The sequence below is a fragment of the Phocoena sinus genome, chromosome 7, assembly GCF_008692025.1.
Source record: "Phocoena sinus isolate mPhoSin1 chromosome 7, mPhoSin1.pri, whole genome shotgun sequence".
Taxonomy (NCBI): Eukaryota; Metazoa; Chordata; class Mammalia; order Artiodactyla; family Phocoenidae; genus Phocoena; species Phocoena sinus.
Window position 1 is genome coordinate 15,275,414 of NC_045769.1, and position 21,580 is coordinate 15,296,993.

At 38.1% G+C, this 21,580-nt stretch overlaps 1 protein-coding gene across 2 annotated transcripts in view; it reads right to left on the minus strand.

The window, feature by feature from the left end:
• ACSL3 (acyl-CoA synthetase long chain family member 3) overlaps positions 1-21,580 on the minus strand; it is an 82,354-nt gene that overhangs the window by 39,626 nt on the left and 21,148 nt on the right. The window contains exon 2 of one of the 2 annotated variants that reach the window (XM_032637060.1): positions 21,223-21,279. The exons of the other annotated variant lie outside the window; for it this stretch is intronic. The gene's annotated coding sequence lies outside the window, so the exon portion shown is untranslated. The remainder of the gene's footprint in view (positions 1-21,222; positions 21,280-21,580) is intronic. 2 annotated transcript variants of the gene reach the window in all.

The following is a 21,580-nucleotide window of genomic DNA, read 5'->3' on the forward strand; positions in this document are numbered from 1 at the left end:
AAGCAGACCACGCACAAGTAACTAAATACCGAGAGGTAACAGGAGCTACCGAAACAAATAAAGCAGGTTAAAGGGAATGAACTTGAGGGAGGAGAGGACTGTTGCATTAGAAAGCAGTTAAGAAAAGGGATCTCAGGGGCTTCCCTGGTGGCGCAGTGGTTGAGAGTCCGCCTGCCGATGCAGGGGACACGGGTTCGTGCCCTGGTCCGGGAAGATCCCACATGCCGCGAAGCGGCTGGGCCCATGAGCCATGGCCACTGAGCCTGCATGTCCGGAGACTGTGCTCCGCAACGGGAGAGGCCACAACAGTGAGAGGCCCGCGTATCGCAAAAAAAAAAAGAAAAGGCATCTCAGATGTTACGAGCGGATATCTAGGAGAAGAGCACTCTAGCTGAACCCCGGGAGAGAGGGGGACAGTGAAAGGAGACAAGGTCAGAGAGGATACTGTGAGAAAGGGGCCGGATCCTGAAGGGCCTGTCACTGTGAGAACAGTACTGACACGGAAGACCGCAGCTGCTGCAGGAGATCTGACAGGGATCAGATGGGGAGATGACACTGGCTTAGACCAGGAGGAGGACGGAGGCGGCAGTGAGAAATGACCTGACTCTATTTTGAAGGTACAGCCCTGTATACAGCGAGAGAGAAAGAGGGGTCAAAAGTGACTCTCAGGGTTTTGGCTTGAGACGTTGAAAACTACTGAGCTGCCATTTACTGAGATGGGAAGGCTGCAGGAGGAGATTTTGAAGAAGAGCAGTTCTGTTTTGTGAAAGGTTAACTTTGGGAATTCTCAGCCTATTTGTGGTATTTCAGGCATGAGACTGGCTGAGATGGCCTAGGGAGTGAGAAGAGGTACAAACAGCAGATCCTGGGGCATGTCAATGTTTAGAGGACTCGGGGACGAGAGGGGCCAGCAAACAGAGCATAAGAGGAGGGGTCGGTGTTGACAGAGGAGAAGCAGGAGGGTGGAGTCAAGGAGGACTCATCCGCTTTACACGTGTTGTCAACAAAGATAAATGGAAGCCACGCCTCCAATGAGATGAGACTTCACGCCCATTAGGATGGCCATTACCAAAAAAGAAAAAAACAAAACAGAAAATAAAAAGCATTGGCTGGGAGATGGAGGTGGAGAAACTGCAACCCTTTATTCACTGCTGGTGGGAATGTAAAATGTTACAGCTGCTACTGAAAACAGATTGGCAGTCCCTTAAAAAAATTAAACACAGAATTACCATATGATCCAGCAATTCCACTTTTGGGTATATTTCCCAAAGAACTGAAAGCATGGACTCTAACAGATATCTGCACACCAAAGTTCATAGCAGCGTTATTCATAACAGCCGAAAGACAGAAACAACCCAAATATCCATGACGCATACATGTATAAACAAAATGTGGCAGCCACACAATGGAATTATTCAACCTTAAACGAATGAAGTTCTGAGACATGCTACATGTATGAACCCTGAAAACATTACACTAAGTGAAATAAGGCAGACACAAAAAGACAAATATTTGATTCCACTTACATGACATACCTAAAATAGGCAAATTCATAAGAGACAAAGTAGAATGGTGGTTGCCAGGGGCTGAGGAGGCAGGGGAATGGAAAATTATGTTTTATGGGTACAGAGTTTGGAACGATGGGGAAGTTCTGGGGAATGGCTGATGGTGATGGGTGCAGAACAATGTGAATATACTTAATGCCTACTATACACTCAAAGATGATTACAATGGTACATTTTGTTATGTATATTTTACTACAATTTTTTAAAAATAAAAAAAAATGAGGACTGGGAATCAGACACTGGATTTAACAACATGAAGGTCACTACTGACCTTGAAAAGAACTGTGGTTAAAGATCAAAGCCCAACTGGAGAGAGTTCGAGAAAGAACAGGAAGAGAGCTCTAGGAAGAGGAGTAGAGAAATAAGTACTAGGACAGGACAAAGCAGTTCCTTTTGTTTCAAAACTAAGAGATAACAGGAATTCCCTGGCAGTCCAGTGGTTAGGACTTGGAGCTTTCACTGCAGGGCCCAGGCTCGATCTCTGGTCAGGGAACTAAGATCCCACAAGCCACACGTGGCAGTCAAAAAAATAAAAATAGGAGATAGTATAGCTTGTCTGCATAGTGATAGCTATGACCCAAAAGAGGAAAGGATTACACTCATTCCTCAGAAACTTCAGAGGACCATTTCATGACCCCATGGGATGCTCCAGCCCCCTACATAAAACGGTACAGTACAGTCAGCTCTCTGTACCCACGGATACAGAACCCACCGATACCAAGAGTCAGCTGTGTGCAGAAGACAGTCACATCCTTGGGTAGGAGAGGGTGAGCATGGTACCCAAGTGGAAGAGGTTGTTGGCCTTAGATAGGAACAGGGAGGCAGATGCATGTGAATGGGTAGAAATGCTAACAGGAGCTGGTAGAAGATCCTCTTCTGGGTGCTTCTATGTTATCAGAGTAACAGGAAGAAAAAAAACACTGGCTGAGAGGGAGGAAAAAAGGAAAGTATTAAAAAATTAAGGAGAAAGATTTGGGGGAGAATGGATACATGTATATGTATGGCTGAGTTGCTTTGCTGTTAATCAGCTATACTCCGATATAAAATTAAAAGTTTAAAAAAATTAAGTATAAAGTAGTCATCTAGGAAAGCAGGAGGGCGCATGGAGCAGGGGACGAGCAGGATCGCCTGGCAGCTCGAAAGGCCCACCTGAGGTCAGCCGCCGTGGATGTCAAGGGAGACCATCAAGCCGGCTGTGTGCTTCCCAGCAAGGTCAAGTGGACAGAGCATAAATATGGATCAGGGAGAGCTAGATTAAACCAAGGATGGGATTTCATCAGGCAAGTTCCAGAACAAAGCAGGGGTAAAGAAAGGAAAGATAAGTAAACTAAGTCTGTTTCCAAGGCAGTCAGTATAATGACTGATAAGGCAATTTTAACTTGAGAAAGGAAGGCCACGAGGAGGGAAAGCATTTACGAGGAAAACAGATCAGTGGAATTAGTCACAGAACTGTTGGAGGTGAGGCACTAAAAAGGGTGTGAGTTGGAACCACAGGAGGTAATGGTCTGTGCAGAATGTCTGAGTTGAGACTGCTGAAGCCGTACGGTTATCCATCACGGAGAGGTCTAGATTATAGTAACGGAGAGAAAGGGAAAGCAGAGGCAGACTAGAATATGAGATCATTTAAGGACAGGAGGTTAAGGAAATGAAAGGCTGTGGTACTGGAAGGATTGAAAACGCTAAGATCATGATAGGATAGCAGTAGAGTCACAGGAAGCCTGAGGTTCTAATATTTAAGGAATAAGGGATAGATGACTGTAACAAAAAGGAATTACGTATGGTAAGTAGTACAGTCTGAAGGCACAGCTTGGAGGATGTGGTCGTACTGTTTCAAAGGCAAAAAAACTGTTAATCAGATTAGGCCCAAGATGGAGTCGCTCATGCTAAGCCCCACGTCAGCAAAGCAAAACTTAGCTAAGTTTCTATGCTCAGCTCTCCTAGAAAAGGCAGGCGTAGGTCACCCAATCAGTCTGGCCCTGCTCAGCACAAGTTACCTGACCCAGCTCCAATACCACCCTTTGCACCATGTAAAGGAAAATAAGCCTGCTTTAACCAATCAGCAAATGCCCAGTATAACTTCCTTTTTCTTGCTCATTGTGATCTACAAAAACCCTCTTGCTTTGTACAGCTCTTTGGAGCTCCTTTCTGTCTGCTAGATTGGATGCTGCCTAATTCTTGAATTGCTGAATAAATCCTACTAGATCAGAAAATTGTGGGAAATTTTAACAATTAAAATCAGAAAATCTAAAATCAAACATGGCTAAAGAACTTATACAGCCATTACAAACAATTATGGACAATTATTTGTGGACAATTATGCAGCCATCACAAACAAGTTATATGTACCTGCAATTAACCTGGAGGGACTTCCACATATCTTGTTAATTCTAAAAAATTTAAATGCAGCTATAATTGGTCAAAGTACATTAATCTTGAAGACCATGATAACTTCCACCTTCCAATGCTCTCAGAACTGTTAATTAAAATAACAAGATGAGTCAAGTTTAACACTAAAAGAAAATGACCCATCATTATTTACACAATGCTAGATCAGCCAACACTAAATCTTTAAATGTGAAACTGTGTGATTACAACTAGCTAGGTTCAAACACCTGAAATATGTTTTTAAAACGTTTTATGTAAATGGTCAATTGTATTACATCAAAATAAGTTTTCCAGATCTCATATAATTTTATTTAGCTTTTGTTTAAAATCATAATGATGAAGTTTAAGAAAAATCTCTCCAAGTGTGGCCTCTATTATTTGAGAAGAAGAACACGGGAGACTTGGAGAGTGGAGGACGAGGAAGGAGGGCAGACAGGATTGTGGGTAACTGTCAGAACACTGAAGACAGAAGTTGGGGTTATGAAAATGACTGTGCATAAAGTAATGGAGATTAATAACCACCTTCAAATAATATGCTTCAGGAGTATATGAAATTCTGATGTTAAGATAAAATTTTATGTTTTAAATTGCTACCAAGGGGTATCAGTAATATCATAGTCATACAACCTGTATTAAGTCCCCACTTTTCTTTAAATGCTGCCCCCCCCGCCTAAAAAAGCTACAAATTCTCATATGAACAGCTTCCAGAGACAACATGTTTTCGTAACAGGGAAAAAAATATAAATGCCTGAATTATTGGGGGGGGGGTCGGGGTATAGGCTGCCAAAGGGATCAAGTTCATACTGTCATATCCATGGTTCTACCTGCTTAGATCTGGTTCATCTACAAGAAGGTCATAGGCTCAGGAGAGATGCAACACAGCAGTATCTCAATCCATCAACCTCCACAAGTTGGAAGACTGAACAATGGAAATGGGAGTCACTCTGAATCTAAGACATCTGCAATATCTACAGGAGGGAAGAGGTCAATTAACACAATTATATTCCCTCTGCCAACAGAGTCTTTTACGCTTCCACACTCACCCCCACCAAGAAAAGCCACCTGAAAGTTCAACTTCCAGAGCAGGGGAAGAATCCCTAAACTTGGAAATTCTCCAACAAATTCACTGAAGGCAGAGGGAGTGACCCAAAGAGAGAGAGGAGGTGACAAAACAATGCTCCAGAGGGGGCATCCTGATGCCTACAGACAATTTATTTCTTGCTTAACCTTACCCACAACCCAGTCCTATTTCCTCCTCTATATTTTCCTTGTAGCCTACACACCCAAACATACATCAATACTATATAACTACTCACATCTGGAAAAAAATACGCTTAGCATTTTTCTAATGAAGTGTAAGTGGATTGCACAGCGATGAATATCAAGAAATCTGTATTTGCTGGCGTAAAGCATAACTAGAATTTTTCACCAGGCTTGCAATAAATGGGAAGCAATTCTGAGTACCAAGCAATCAAGTACTATGTAGGGAGCTTCATATCATCTCATTTAATTGTCACAAAAACCCACTTTCAAACAGATCGTGCCCAAAGACACATCTAACAGATGAGGTGAAATTTTAACCAACATGTTTGACTCCAAAGCCAACCCAAACTTTTTAATTTCCCACACACCCTAAACTCTTTTTAAAAAAAGGGGTGGAAAAAAGATAAAAAGCCCTTCACTACTTATAGATTCTCCCTTCCACAACTGTCACAGTCACATACATTCTACAGAAACCAAGAGTCCTGATAAATTATCCAAATTACTTATTTTGAAATAAGAAACTGGGGTCAAGAAGGGCAGAAAGAAAGACTTCCTTCCCAAAACTAGACTTTACTGAATCGTCATAGAAAATGCAGCCAGCAATTATGATTTGCTATCAGAAAAGAATTTTAGAGGCGGGACCCTGGCTCTGATGAACATGTTTGCTTCTCTGCCTCCCAATGCTAAGATCCTAATATGAAAAATACACATCTGCTTCAGGAGAATGGTTTTAAAACATTCACTGACTGTGTGCACTGCTGCAAAAAAACAAACAAAAAACACCCAGACCCTAACTGTAGGAAAGTTTTTTTTAATTCTTACAAATATCAACATATAAGCTAATTTACTATGTTGACTCAGTACTGCATTGGTTCTCACTCTTCCTTCACTGAAAAAGATTTTGCCTTTATAAAACTTCAAATATTAATACAATCTTTCACAAATTTAAAAATTTGACCTCACAGCTATTACTATTCTATGAATGAAATTAGACTGTACAGCTGAAAATTGAGCCCACTAATCCATGTTAAGTACTTCCTTAATACAACAAATTAAAAAGCTCAAGAAATTCTGGGCCAGAAAGTCTATTAAAGACATTTTTAGAGGGATGAGTCATATTACCATCTGGATTAAATGAACTTTCAATTCACAACTAGGAAATGTGATGAGGAAATAATAGTTTGGTCTCTTCAAGAAAACTATGAGGCTTATATTTATTCTAACCTCAGAAAATAAGATTTTGACTCTAAAGACATATATTGGAAGGGAGGGAGGAAGAAAGGGAAGGAAAGAAGGAGAAAAGGGGAGAAAGGGAGGAAGAAAGGAGGGAGGAAAATTCAAGTCTTTGCCATAAATATAAATTAAAAACTGAAAAGCAGTTTAAAAAATTTCTTATTTAAAATTGTGTCAAAAAAAAAAAAAACTAGGAATAAATTAACCAGTCTCCCAAGGCAAATGAAATAAAAGCAAAAATAAACAAATGGAATCTAGTTAAATACTTTCACACAGCAAAGAAACCATAATAAAAAGATAACCTACAGAATGGGAGAAGATATTTGCAACAATGAGACTGACAAGGTGTTACTATCCAAATATACAAACAGCTATACAAACAGCTCATAAAGCGCAATATCAAAAAAACCCCAAACAACCCAATCAAAAAATGGGCAGAAGACATTTCTCCAAAGGAGACATACAGCTGGCCAACAGGCACATGAAAAGATGCTCAACACCACCAATTAGTAGAGAAATGCAAATCAAAACTACAATGAGGTATCACCTCACACCTGTCAGAATGGCTACCATCAAAGAGTCCACAAATAACAAATGCTGGAGAGGGTGTGAAATATTCCTACACTGTCAGTGGGAATATATCAATAATTTGTTGCAGCCACTATGGAAAACAGTACGGAGGTTCCTTAAAAAACTAAAAATAGAGCTGCAATATGATCCAGCAATTCCACTCCTGGGCATATATCCGGAAAAGATGAAAACTCTAATTCAAAAAGATACATGCACCACAATGTTCACAGCAGCACGATTTACAATAGCCAAAACACAGAAGCAACCTAAATGTCCACTGACAGAAGAATGGGTAAAGAATATGTCATATATATATATATATATATATATATATACACATACACACACACACACACACACACACACACACACACACAATAGAATACTACTCAGCCATAAAAAAGAATGAAATATTGCCATTTGCAGAAACATGGATGGATCTAGAGAATATCTTACTAAGTGGAGTAAGTCCAACAGAGAAAGACAAATATCATAGGTATCACTTATATGTGAAATCTTAAAAAAAAAAAAAAAAAAAACACAAATGAGCTTATTTACGAAACAGAAATAGACCTGCAGACACAGAAAACAAATTTATGGTTACCAAAGGGGAGAAGGGATAAATTAGGCATTTGGGATTAACATATACACATTACCATATATAAAATAGATAACAAGGACCTACTGTATAGTACAGGAAACTATACTCAATATTTTGTAATAACCTATAAAGGAAAAGAATCTGGAAAAGTATATATATATTCTTTACATGTATAACTGAGTATATATATTCTTTATACATACATAAATGAATTCTTATATATATATATTCTTTATATATATATAAAAACTGAATCACTGTGCTGTACACCTGAAACTAACACAACACTGTAAACCAACTATACTTCAAAAAAAAATGTTCAGCTTTCTCAAAGGGTAAAAATAATAATAATAATACAAATGGATCTATACAAAACAGAAACAGATTCACAGGTGTAGAAAACAAACTTACGGTTACCAAAGGGGAAGTGGGGGGAGAAAAAATTAGGAGTATGGGATTAAAAGCTACAAAGTACTGTATATAAAATAGATAACCAACAAGGATTTACTGTATAGCACAAAGAACTACATTCAATATCTTATAATAACCTATAACAGAAAGTAATCTGAAAATACAGATATATGTCTGAAAACTTTTATTCCATTTTCCTTTTCTAAATAAAGTCCAAGCCAGACGTTCTTTCAAAAAATAAAAAATGCTGTGTCCCGGCATAAAATTAAACAAGAAACAAAGAAATTAGGCAAGGAAATTTATACCTTTTTCTGCTTGTTACAGAACAAGGATTTTAAACAAATTCATGCACAAGAATACACAAATACACACCTACACCAGTCTCAGCTCTGCAACCAATTGCTATGAGTCCTTGTCCAAGTCACTAAATCCTAATTGCTTACCATTAATGTTGATGGAATTCAACTAGATCTATTTCAAGGCTATATTCTATTGATGTAAAGGACTCCCAGACTGATTTAGAAGCACTGACAACCATCAAACACTGGAGATTAAAATGCCCTGAGGAACCCATTTCTGTCTTCTTTATAAGGTACATCCCTCTCCTTTTGGGGGTGAAGGGAAAAGGGGTAGGGAAAGAGTTCCCTGCTTAAAAACACACACACACAAACACACATACACACACAAAGAAAAAACACTCAACGAGAAGACTTCTAAAACTCCATTTCAAAAATTCTAACATTTTCCGGACTTCCCTGGTGGTCCAGTGGTTGAGACTTTGCCTTCCAATGCAAGGGGTGCAGGTTCAATCCCTGGTCGGGGAGCTAGGATCGCACATGCCTCCCAGCCATAAAAACAGAAGCAATATTATAACAAATTCAATAAAGACTTTAAAAATGGTCCACTTCAAAAAAAAAATTCTAACATTTTCTAATCAGATTGCCTCCATGGTGAGAAAAAGAAGAGTTGCAAGAAAGGGGTAGGGGAAAGCCTTTACTTCCTTTTCATTTTGAATCACGTGAACGTACTATCTTAACAACAACAAAAGTCCTTTTTAACATATATATAGTCTAAAGACGATATGGGTGATCTGTGAGATTGTGCTGGTGGTGGACAGACTGATCCAACAAAGAGGAGAGGGGTTCAGATCTGGGTTAAGTTTCCCACCATGTAAAGGAGAACTAACTGCTCAAACCAAGACACACACACACACACACACACACGTTTTAATGCATTGGCAAAATGTGGTTTCATACATTCATCCTGACCTCTCACATCTATGTCCACTTAGCTAAAAGAACGAGTCAAGTACCCCAGAAAAGGAAACTGCCAGATGCTACTCCCTTCCACAGGTAAATGTATAAACCTGAGGTCCGCACAAAAGAAGCAGTAAAGTGGTCTTTTTACCCATTAGAATGTCCTTTCACTCTTCCTTAGGGTTGCCAGATTTAACAAATAAAAATACAAGATGCCCAGTTAAAGCTGAATTTCAGGTAAACAACAAATTTCAGTGTACCTATGTCCGTGCAATATCTGGGACATACAGTAAACCATTATTCAACATGTATCTGAAATTCAGCTTTAACTAAGTGCCTGGTATTTTATATGGCAACCCTACTCCTATCCCCAATCCACCACAAAGTGGGAAAATTGGGATGACCAACCACTCTAGTTTGCCAGGGACTTCAGGGTTTCCTGGTACACAGGACTTTTCAGTACTAAAACCAGGGAAGTTCCAGGCAAACCAGAATGAGCTAGTCACCCTAAAATTAATTTCACCAAGTAAGCAAACCAATTATAGCCTGGGCTCCACCACTAGTTAAGTCTGATCTTTTATTAATGAAATAACTTTTCTGTACCTTATTTCCCTATATGTACAAAATGTAAAGTGCGGCAGATATAAGGGACTCTGGAAAAATGCAAAGGCATGTAAATGCTAATTATCAGCATAGCTGGTTTGGGTACAAAGTTCTTTTTCATGTGGAGCTTCAAAGCAGACAGGTACTTGTTTCACTTATATACTTTTTACATGACCTACTGAAGGTTCTATTCCTTGCAACACTGGTTTGATTGCACACAGAAACTGTTCAACAGACCTGCTCCTTTCAGAACCAAGGCTACGCTGTGGGTTTGATGCTGGCCCCCCACGTTCTTGCTGTATAACATGGGACCCCCAAGCTTCAGGTTCACTGTACAACTGGGGTAATAACAAATACCTCACAAAACTCCCTTGGGGAAAAAACAAGAGAAGTGAAAGCATTCTTCATAAATTACAAAATACAGTGTATGTTTTAGTAGCACTTTAAATTTGTTTATACAAAACTATGGATACCAGTATCAATATTTTTATCTTGATAATTTCTTATACCCCCCTGATTCTGAAGGTACTGAAGTCAATTCAGCTGTACTCTGGCTCCACAGCCTAAGCTCTCAGTAAAAGACTGGGGTTTGTTTTTTTGTTTTGGCTGCGTTCTTCGTTGCTGCACGTGGGCTTCCTCTCATTGTGGCGAGCAGGGGCTACTCTTTGTTGCGGTGCGCGGGCTTCTCATTGCGGTGGCTTCTCTTTGTTGCGGAGCACGGGCTCTAGGCACACAGGCTTCAGTAGTCGTGGCACACGGGCTCAGTAGTTGTGGCTCGTGGGCTCTAGAGTTCAGGCTCAGTAGTTGTGGTGCACGGGCTTAGCTGCTTCGCGGCGTGTGGGATCTTCCCGGACCAGGGTTCGAACCCGCGGCCCCTGCATTGGCAGGCGGATTCTTAACCACGGAGCCACCAGGAAAGTCCCAACACACTGGGTTTGACACTTTGCTCCACTACTTACGAAATGTCACCTTAGGTAAATTACCTTTCTAAGCTTTAGTTCCCTCATCTGTAAAATGTGGAGAATAATATCTGTATCACATAAACAGTTAATACATGTAAAGAATATAACAACTGTCTCATAATAAGCACTCAAGTATCAGCTGCTATTATTATTGATTAAATAAAGATTCAAAGGTAAGAAGAAGCTGAAACCATATATACATCCATGAAGTCCCTTATAAAATAGTAAGCAAAAATAATGACGCTTAACACATCTTGTATTTGGAATTGGTACTAGTCCACTGAGCCTCCTTAGCTAGCCAGTCAGTTTTGGGAATTTCTCTCCATGAGCTTTAGTTAGATGATTACAAATTTATGTTTAAGAAAATACATATACTAATATTTTTTTCTCATGTCTAGTACTCCATGCAAAAATTTTAAGTCCTTGGATTTTACAACACAGAACTATTGAATCCCACTCCCTGGATCCCACTCCAGTCCCAAAGGTAGAGAATACATGTGGAACACAACTCGGGACCAACTCTGTTTAACCAATTCAACTTACACAGTCCCTATACACCTAAAGAATATGATCCTCAACAAGTTTCCCTAACTCTCAGGGGTTTAGGTCCACCCTTAACAACCTCATACCTGGACCCAGCAACACAAAGGGAAGTGCTAAGAGGTGGCTCTAGAGTCCATTCATCTATCTCATTATCGTGTGGTCGATCACCAAACAGTTCCCACCCAGACAAACACACATACACAAGCCCCAGGTTCAGGGTTCTGAATCATTTTGCCTCAAGTTCCTCATCTATGGGAAAGCCTACCCCTACTCTGCTTTCTACTTACCTTCCCAAGACATATACCCTCCCCTCCTCTTATTATATCCAGAAGAAGTGATAATGAAATTCTCTATACAAAAGTACAGCTTTTTACATTAGAATTTTGTTCAAGGTTGATTCACTGAAGGGGAATGGGGAGAATGGCATGTTAGTCACTATTACATTACCCAAATGGTAGGGCAGAGAAACCAAACTTAGGACACCTACTTACTAGCATTGTTTTGACATTATTAACAATACTTACCAGTAAGTACTAACCGGCCAAGAACTGAATTCCTTGTCTATATTAAAACATATATTAAATAGGACTATTTTCCCCTTTAGGACTATTCCTTATTTATTCCAGTGATCTCACACAAAATGGCTAATGAGGGCCAACTATATAAACATTTCAGGAGAACATGAACTATTAAATTATATAATGACATCAGCTTGGCTGGTTGGTACTTGAGGGTCTTTATAATTCCAACTCAATCCAGCTAAGTGCTATATATAGTATTACATGAACCCATACCTAGGATAGTAAACAGATGGCCTAATGTTTTTTTGGGGGGGCCCCACAACGTGCGGCTTGTGGGATCTTAGTTCCCCGACCAGGGATCGACCCTGGGCCCTCCGCAGTGAAAGCACAGAGTCCTAACCACTGGACCACCAAGGAATTCCCCAGATGGCCTAATTTTTAAGTGAAGGTTGATTTAGCTGTATTAACAATTTCCCTTTTGAACTTACCTATTTTCTTCCCTAGAGTAAAATTTAAAATAAAATTAAAGAAAATTCAAAGGCTTAATAGTTCCAAACATATGAAATATGTCAGCAAACTAAATATGCTTATAATGAGCAAGGTATGCACGTTTGAGAAAAGAAAGCGCTTCAGGTAAGTTTAGCCTTTAGGAATATGAAGAGATTCAAGTGTCTAAATTAAGATTTTCAGGATAATTTAATCTAAGATAATTTTTAAATGCTTCTAGTAAAAAAGAAAAAAATAATAAAATGCTAGAATAATTTTGCAATCTAAATTCTACTGAAAACTATCCAGTCTGACTCTATACCTGTTCTTTCAATTCCAAGTATTTATAAATTGTTCAGTAAGATTCTTTAGATATTTCCTTTTTCACCTCCTTACCCCAAAAGCCCTTCTTACCTAAATTTTGGCGTATCAGTTAAAATCAAACTTAAGAAAAAGCAAATAACATATATAATTAGACATTATAAGTACACTGTGGATGAATGACCTGTATCACAACATTACATCAACTTCATTATTTATACTATCTGAATGATAGCTAAGAATAAGGTTTAAAACATTCAACTACTTCCTTTAGTCAATAGTCTTTTACTTGTATTTTATTCATGATTTTTTCCTTGTTTAATTTACATAAAATATTTTCTTCTTTCCATAAATCCTCATTATTTTAACCATTATAAAGCTTTATCTAAACAGGTTTCAAAATCAAAGCTACTAAGATAAAGCATTGTCTTCCCACTCCTCTCCACCACTCTCCGATGTGCTCAGTTTTCTGGCCTCTGCAGTTTTTCCATCAATGTTCAAAAAACTAGATTGTGTTTTAAAAAACAGAAGGTGTTAAAGAAAGGAATCCACCTTCAATACCTATGAGCAGTATTTGGCCTGACTCTAAGAAACCTTTCGTGTTACACCAAGGGAGTGGCAAAACCGCTGCTGTCCCCATCTCCTTGCAAACTTATAATCTGCATCATTTTCACTGAAATACAAATGAAAATACTCTGAATAATTTCTCTCTACTGCACGACTAAACGCACAAGTAACACTTTCTGCTACCAGCTGAATGTGGACTACTGGATCAAGTAAGTGATGAAATCCTGAAGGCCATCAAAACTTGTCTACTCTATAAAATATTTAAGTATGAATCACTAGAATCATGGATAGAATTTCCCTTTTTTTAATCAGTATAACTGAACATCAAGAAAAAGAGTAATCAACTTGCTGTGAATCTGTAACATAGATTTAAAACACTACTGAATAGCAATGATAATGAATCTAAATTTATTCACATACAATTCTACTTGTTAATATTCTCTTTTAAATTCTATATGTCATTTTTTGGGGGGACTATTAATAAGTAGCATTAAAATAATACCCAAAAATCAAAATCTGCTTCTCCAAATTTCTTAAGGAGTTTTAAAATGCTTCAATCTAACAACTACACAAAGGATATGCACACAAGTGAATCAAGGATCAATTTTTACATCATATCTTAAGTCACAAAAACTTCTGAATATGAGTAGTTTCCCAAATGTGAAGAGGTGGAGTTCTAAGTTTTATAATTCAAGACACTGGGTTTCTCAAATAGTCCATGAAATTCTATTTACTTCATAATACAGTTAACCTACATAAAATGATGAATTTTCTTTTCCTCTTTTGGATACCTGATCAAGTCTAGGCAGAAATTATGAGAGACAAAGTTACCTTTGTCACTCTGCCACAGCAACCGTTTTCCTCCATGCACTGTTTCCCTCCCCCACCCTAAACAGATGGACTAAACTTCCAAAACCACTTCTTTCTCTACCCCAATCTAGCTGACCCTCAATAAAGGCAACACTAATTGCAGTCATTTATATAAATGCTTTACTCTTTAATAACTGCTGTTCAGTACACAGTAAAATTAACTTTGCGATTTTAATTCCAATGTAATCTAAACTATGTTGATCTATTCTTAGCTAGAAATTTGAAGTTTGGGGTTTCCAAAGAATTTCCCTTTTATGTTCGCTAAAATAAATTTGTAGAGAAAATAACAGTGTTCCAATATATTTAGTCACTTCAAAGCATTCTTCATTTAGCCAAGTATATCGCTCAAGAAGATGCAGGCAAAGAAATGTCTAAAGTAAAACAAAGGCACACCAATGGGCAAGGTATGTGCCTTTCTCCATCATACCTGCTTCATTAAAAGATGGTAACCTTGGATATGCAAGTAAAAAGTCTAGAAGGACACACTCCAAATTGGTAAGGGGTAACCTCTAGCAAAAGAAACAGGGACAGGGAAGATTCCTTTTACTTACACACTCTTATACTGTTTACAGTTTTAGTAATAAACATTCTTCATGTAATTTCTTAAAATCAGTAGAAAAATGTAAAATCAGTAAACTCAACAGCTGTGGGCAAAGATTCTGAAATGATCTTCTGAAATAGAAGATAAATGTCAACAATCATGATTCTAAGAGATAAACGCTTATTGCTATTATATTTGCAAAAGCACTTAAACAACACAGACTCTTCCTTATAACGGTTCTAACCAACTTTACCCTCACTTCTCAGAATGCTAAAAACTTCCTGGACACATGATCCTTAAATTCTTGCCCCAAAATTTCACAAACTCTAATTCACTTCAGAAGTCACAGTAAGTAAAGAATAAAACGATGCTATATTTTACCCCATGACAACTAATTAAACAGGAAGATCTTGCTACAGGTTAACAAAAACTCCACTGCTGGACACATGCAGATGCAGTGGGCGCAGGCGCGGGCATACGACGTCTATACTCCATGTGAAGCCAGGTCTTCCGGCACTTGAGGATCCACGGAAAGCGAGTTTTTGAACGCCTACAATGCAATGGCATTCATTTCACTTTCTAAACCTGATAACCAGATGGTAGAAGATACGCTTGCTCTTCAGGGCACAGTTCATCCGGGTGGCTGACAGAGTCTTGGTGCTCCAGCTGGGTGCCAAGCCTGAGGCTCTGAGGTGGGAGAGCCGAGTTCAGGACACTGGTCCAGCAGAGACCTCCGAGCTCCACATAACATCAAATAGCGAAAGCTCTGCCAGAGATCTCCATCTCGATGCTAAGGACCGAGCTCCGCTCAATGACCAGCAAGCTACACTGCTGGACACTCCATGCCAAACAACTAGCAAGACAGGACACAGCCCCATCCATTAGCACAGAGGCTACCTAAAATGATAATAAGTTCACAGACAACCGCAAAACACACCACTGGACATGGTCCTGCCTACCAGAAAGACAAGATCCAGCCTCATCCACCAGAACAAAGGTACCAGTCTCCTCCACCAGGAAGCCTACACAACCCACTGAACCAACCTTACCCATTGGGACAGACACCAAAAACACGGGAACTACCAACTTGCTGCCTGCAAAAAGGAGACCCCAAGCGAGGAAAGTTAAGCAAAATGAGAAACAGAGAAATACAAAAGCAGATGAAGGAGCAAGGTAAAAACCCACCCAGACCAAACAAATGAAGAGAAAATAGGCAGTCTACCTGAAAAAGAATTCAGAGTAATGAGAGTAACGATGATCCAAAAATCTTGGAAACACAATGGACAAAATATAAGAAACATTTAACAAGGACCTAGAAGAACAAAAGAGCAAACAAACAAATGATGAACAACACAATAAACGAAATTTAAAATTCTCTAGGAAGGAGATCAATAGGCAGAAAAACTAAGGCAGAAGAATGGGTAAGTGACCTGGAAGATAAAATACTGGAAATAACTACTGCAGAGCAGAATAAAGAAAACAGAATGAAAAGAATTGAGGACAGTCTCAGAGACATCTGGGACAACATTAAACGCACCAACATTCGAATTACAAGAGTCCCAGAAGAAGAATAAATAAAACAAGAGACTGAGAAAATATATGAAGAGATTACAGTTGAAATCTTCCCTAATATGGGAAATAATCAAGTCCAAGAAGCACAGAGAGTCCCATATAGGATAAATCCAAGGAGAAACATGCCAAGACCATATTAAATCAAACTATCAAATATTAAATAGCAAGAAAAAATATTAAAAGCAGCAAGAGGAAAAGCAACAAATAACATACAAGGGAATCTCCATAACGTTAACAGCTGATCTTTCAGCAGAAAATCTGTAAGCAGAAGGGAATGGCAGGACATATGTAAACTGATGAAAGAGAAAAACCTACAACCAAGATCACTCTACACGCAAGAATCTCATTCAGATTCGACAGAGAAAATTAAAACCTTTACAGACAAGCAAAAGCTAAGAGAATTCAGCACCACAAAACCAGCTTTACAACAACTGCTAAAATAACTTCTCTAGGCAGGAAACACAGAGAAGGAAAAGACCTACAATAACAAACCCAAACAATTAAGAAAATGGTAAGAGGAACATACATATCAATAATTACCTTAAATGTAAATGGATTAAATGCTCCAACCAAAAGACACAGACTGACTAAATGGATACAAAAACAAGACCATATATATGCTGTCTACAAGAGACCCATAGCAGACTTAGGGACATGTACAGACTGAAAGTGAGGGGATGGAAAAAGATATTCCATGCAAATGGAAATCAAAAGAAAGGTGGAGCAGCAATTCTCATATCAGACAAAATAGACTTTAAAATAAAGACTATTAGAAGAGACAAAGAAGGACACTACATAATGATCAAGGATCAATCCAAGGAAGAAGATATAACAATTGTAAATATTTATGCGCCCAAACAGGAGGACCTCAATACTTAAGGCAAATGCTAACAGCCATAAAAGGGGAAATCGACAGTAATACAGTCACAGTAGGGGACTTTAACACCCCACTTTCACCAATGGACAGGTGATCCAAAATGAAAATAAGGAAACACAAGCTTTAAATGATACATTAAACACAATGGACTTAATTGATATTTATAAGACATTCCATCTAAAAACAACAGAATACAATTTCTTCTCAAGTGCTCATGGAACATTCTCCAGGACAGATTATATCTTGGGTCACAAATCAAGCACTGGTAAATTTAAGAAAACTGAAATCTTATCAAGTATCTTTTCCAACCACAACGCTATGAGACTAGACATCAATTACAGGAAAAAAATCTGTTAAAAAAAAAAAAAAAACATACACATGAAGGCTAAACAATACACTAAATAACCAAGAGATCACTGAAGAAATCAAAGAGAAAATCAAAAAATACGTATAAACAAATGACAATGAAAACACGACGAACCAAACCTATGGGACGCAGCAAAAGCAGTTCTAAGAAGGAAATTTATAGCAATACAATCCTACCTCAAGAAACAAGAAACATCTCAAATAAACAACCTAACCTTACAGCTAAAGCAATTAGAGAAAGAACAAAAAAACCCCCAAAGTTAGCACAAGGAAAGAAACCATAAAGATCAGATCAGAAACAAGTGAAAAAGAAACGAAGATAACGATAGCAAAGATCAATAAAACTAAAAGCTGGTTCTTTTGAGATGAACAAAATTGATAAACCGTTAGCCAGACTCATCAAGAAAAAAAAGGGAGAAGACTCAAATCAATAAAATTAGAAATGAAAAAGGAGAAGTAACAACTGACACTGCAGAAATACAAAGGATCATGAGAGATTACTACAAGCAACTACATGCCAATAAAATGGACAACCTGGCAGAAATGGACAAATTCTTAGAAAAGCACAACCTTCCCAGACTGAACCAGGAAGAAATAGAAAATATGAAAAGACCAATCACAAACACTGAAACTGAGAACTATGATTAAAGATCTTCCAACAAACAAAAGCCCAGGACCAGATGACTTCATAGGCAAATTCAATCAAACATTTAGAGAAGAGCTAACATCTATCCTTCTCAAACTCTTCCGAAATATAGCAGAGGGAGGAACACTCCCAAACTCATTCTACGAGGCCACCATCACCCTGATACCCAAACCAGACAAATGTCACAAAAAAAGAAAACTACAGACCAATATCACTGATGAACATAGATGCAAAAATCCTCAACAAAATACTAGCACACAGAATCCAACAGCACATTAAGAGGATCGTACACCATGATCAAGAGGGGTTTATCCAGGAATGCAAGGATTCTTCAATATGCGCAATCAATCAGTGTGATAAACCATATTAACAAATTGAAGGAGAAAACCCATACGATCATCTCAGTAGATGCAGAAAAAGCTTTTAACAAAATTCAACACCCATTTATGATAAAAACTCTCCAGAAAGTAGGCAAAGAGGGAACTTACCTCAACATAATAAAGGCCATATATGACAAACCCACAGCCAACATTGTTCTCAATGGTGAAAAACTGACACCATTTCCACTAAGATCAAGAACAGGACAAGGTTACCTGCTCTCACCACTCTTATTCAACACAGTTTTGGAAGTTTTAGCCACAGCAATCAAAGAAGAAAAAGAAATAAGAGGAATCCAAATCAGAAAAGAAGTAGTAAAGCTGTCACTGTTTGCAGATGACATGATACTACACACAGAGAATCCCAAAGATGCTACCAGAAAACTACTAGAGCTAATCAATGATTTTGGTAAAGTAGCAGCATAAAAAATTAATGCACAGAAATCTCTTGCATTCCTATGCACTAATGATGAAAAATCTGAAACAGAAATTAAGGAAACACTCCCATTTACCACTGCAACAAAAAGAATAAAATACCTAAGAATAAGCCTACCTACGGAGACAAAAGACCTGTATGCAGAACACTATAAGACACTGATAAAAGAAATTAAAGATGATACAAACAGGTGGAGAGATATACCATGTTCTTGGATTGGAAGAATCAACATTGTGAAAATGACTCTACTACCCAAAGCAATCTACAGATTCAATGCAATCCCTATCAAACTACCACTGGCATTTTTCACAGAACTAGAACAAAAAATTTCACAATTTGTATGGAAACACAAAAGACCCCGAATAGTCAAAGCAATCTTGAGAAAGAAAAACGGAGCTGGAAGAAGCAGGCTCCCTGACTTCAGACTATACTACAAAGCTACAGTAATCAAGATAGTATGGTACTGGCACAAAAACAGAAATACTGATCAATGGACCAGGACAGAAAGTCCAGAGATAAACCCACGCACATATGCTTACCTTATCTTTGATAAAGGAGGCAAGAATATAAGTGGAGAAAAAACAACCTCTTCAATAAGTAGTGCTTGGAAAACTGGACAGCTACATGTAAAAGAATAAAATTAGAACACTCCCTAACTCCATACGCAAAAATAAACTCAAAATGATTAAAGACCTAAATGTAAGGCCAGACACTATAAAAGTCTTAGAGGAAAACATAGGCAGAACATTCTATGACATAAATCAGAGCAAGATCCTTTTTGACCTACCTCCTAGAGAAATGGAAAGAAAAACAAAAATAAACAAATGGGACCTAATGAAACTTAAAAGCTTTTGCACAGCAAAGGAAACCATAAATAAGACCAAAAGACAACCCTCAGAATGGGAGAAAATATTTTCAAATGAAGCAGCTGACAAAGAATTAATCTCCAATATTTACAAGCAGCTCATGCAGCTCAATATCAAAACAGCAAACAACCCAATCCAAAAATGGGCAGAAGACCTAAATAGACATTTCTCCAAAGAAGATATACAGATTGCCAACAAACACATGAAAGAGTGCTCAACTTCATTAATCATTAGAGAAATGCAAATCAAAACTACAATGAGATATCTCACACCAGTCAGAATGGCCATCATCAAAAAATCTACAAACAATAAATGCTGGCGAGGGTGTGGAGAAAAGGGAACCCTCTTGCACTGTTGGTTGGAATGTAAATTGATACAGCCACTATGGAGAACAGTATGGAAGTTCCTTAAAAAACTAAAAATAGAGCTATCATATGACCCAGCAATCCCACTACTAGGCATATACCATGAGAAAACCATAATTCAAAAAGAGTCACACACCACAATGTTCACTGCAGCTCTATTTACAATAGCCAGGACATGGAAGCAACCTAAGTGTCCATCGACAGATGAATGGATAAAGAAGATGCGGCACATATATACAATGGAATATTACTCAGCCATGAACAGAAACGAAATTGAGTTATCTGTAGTGAGGTGGATGGACCTAGAGACTAGAGTGGCATGGACATATATACACTACCAAACGTAAAACAGATAGCTAGTGCGAAGAAGCCACATAGCACAAGGAGATCAGCTAGATGCTCTGTGTCCACCTAGAGGGGTAGGATAGGGAGGGTGGGAGGGAGATGCAAGAGGGAGAAGATATAGGGATATTGTTTATGTACAGCTGATTCACTTTGTTCTACAGCAGAAACTAACACACCATTGTAAAGCAGTTATACTCCAATAAAGATGTTAAAAAACAAACAAAAAACAACAACAAAAAATCCACTGTTTTACTGGCCTTTAACCTACAATTTCTGTTAAAATGTCCAGTTTGAAATTTTAAATAAAACACAAATTTCAAAGGACCATCACGTGTTGACATGGTGCTACCAGTCTAATTAGTGCTAAACTTTGCCAAATAAAGAGGATACTGAGGTTCAAACTTTTGCAGAGATGCTTAGTGATATTCAAATTGAGGAAAGGAAGGTTAAATATCAATAATATTGCTGAATAACATGGCTCAATGTTCCAATGGGCTTACATGGAATTAAAATTAGTGTAAAAGCTACTTTCTCATAACTTTCATAATTCTACAATCACAAAATGGAGAGAAAATAATTTTTTCTTTGACAGTTTACCCACACTTGGTTTTAACTTAATACGTTTTACACCTAATAACAGAAACTTTGTAGTTAAATAAAATTAAACATTTTACCAGTTGACAATGGTAGGAGGTACTAGTGCCTTCAAATATGTGCTTTTGTTTCAATACCTGTCAAAACAAACACATGAAGGCAAGCATTACTACTCCTCATCTGGTTAATCATAGAGCCAAATATCAACCTTTTCCTGGAGATATCTCTATCTCCAAATCTCACGGGAAAATTTCTGTTGAGTTTTTCTGGAAACATCATCTATTATACTAGCAAGTGACATTTTATCATGTAAACTTTTACCAAAAAAGCATGTTGTATATACCACTACACACCTATTAGTATAACCAAAATCCAAAATACTAACATCACTAAATGCTACAAGAATGCAGAGCAACAGGAACTCTCATTCACTGCTGG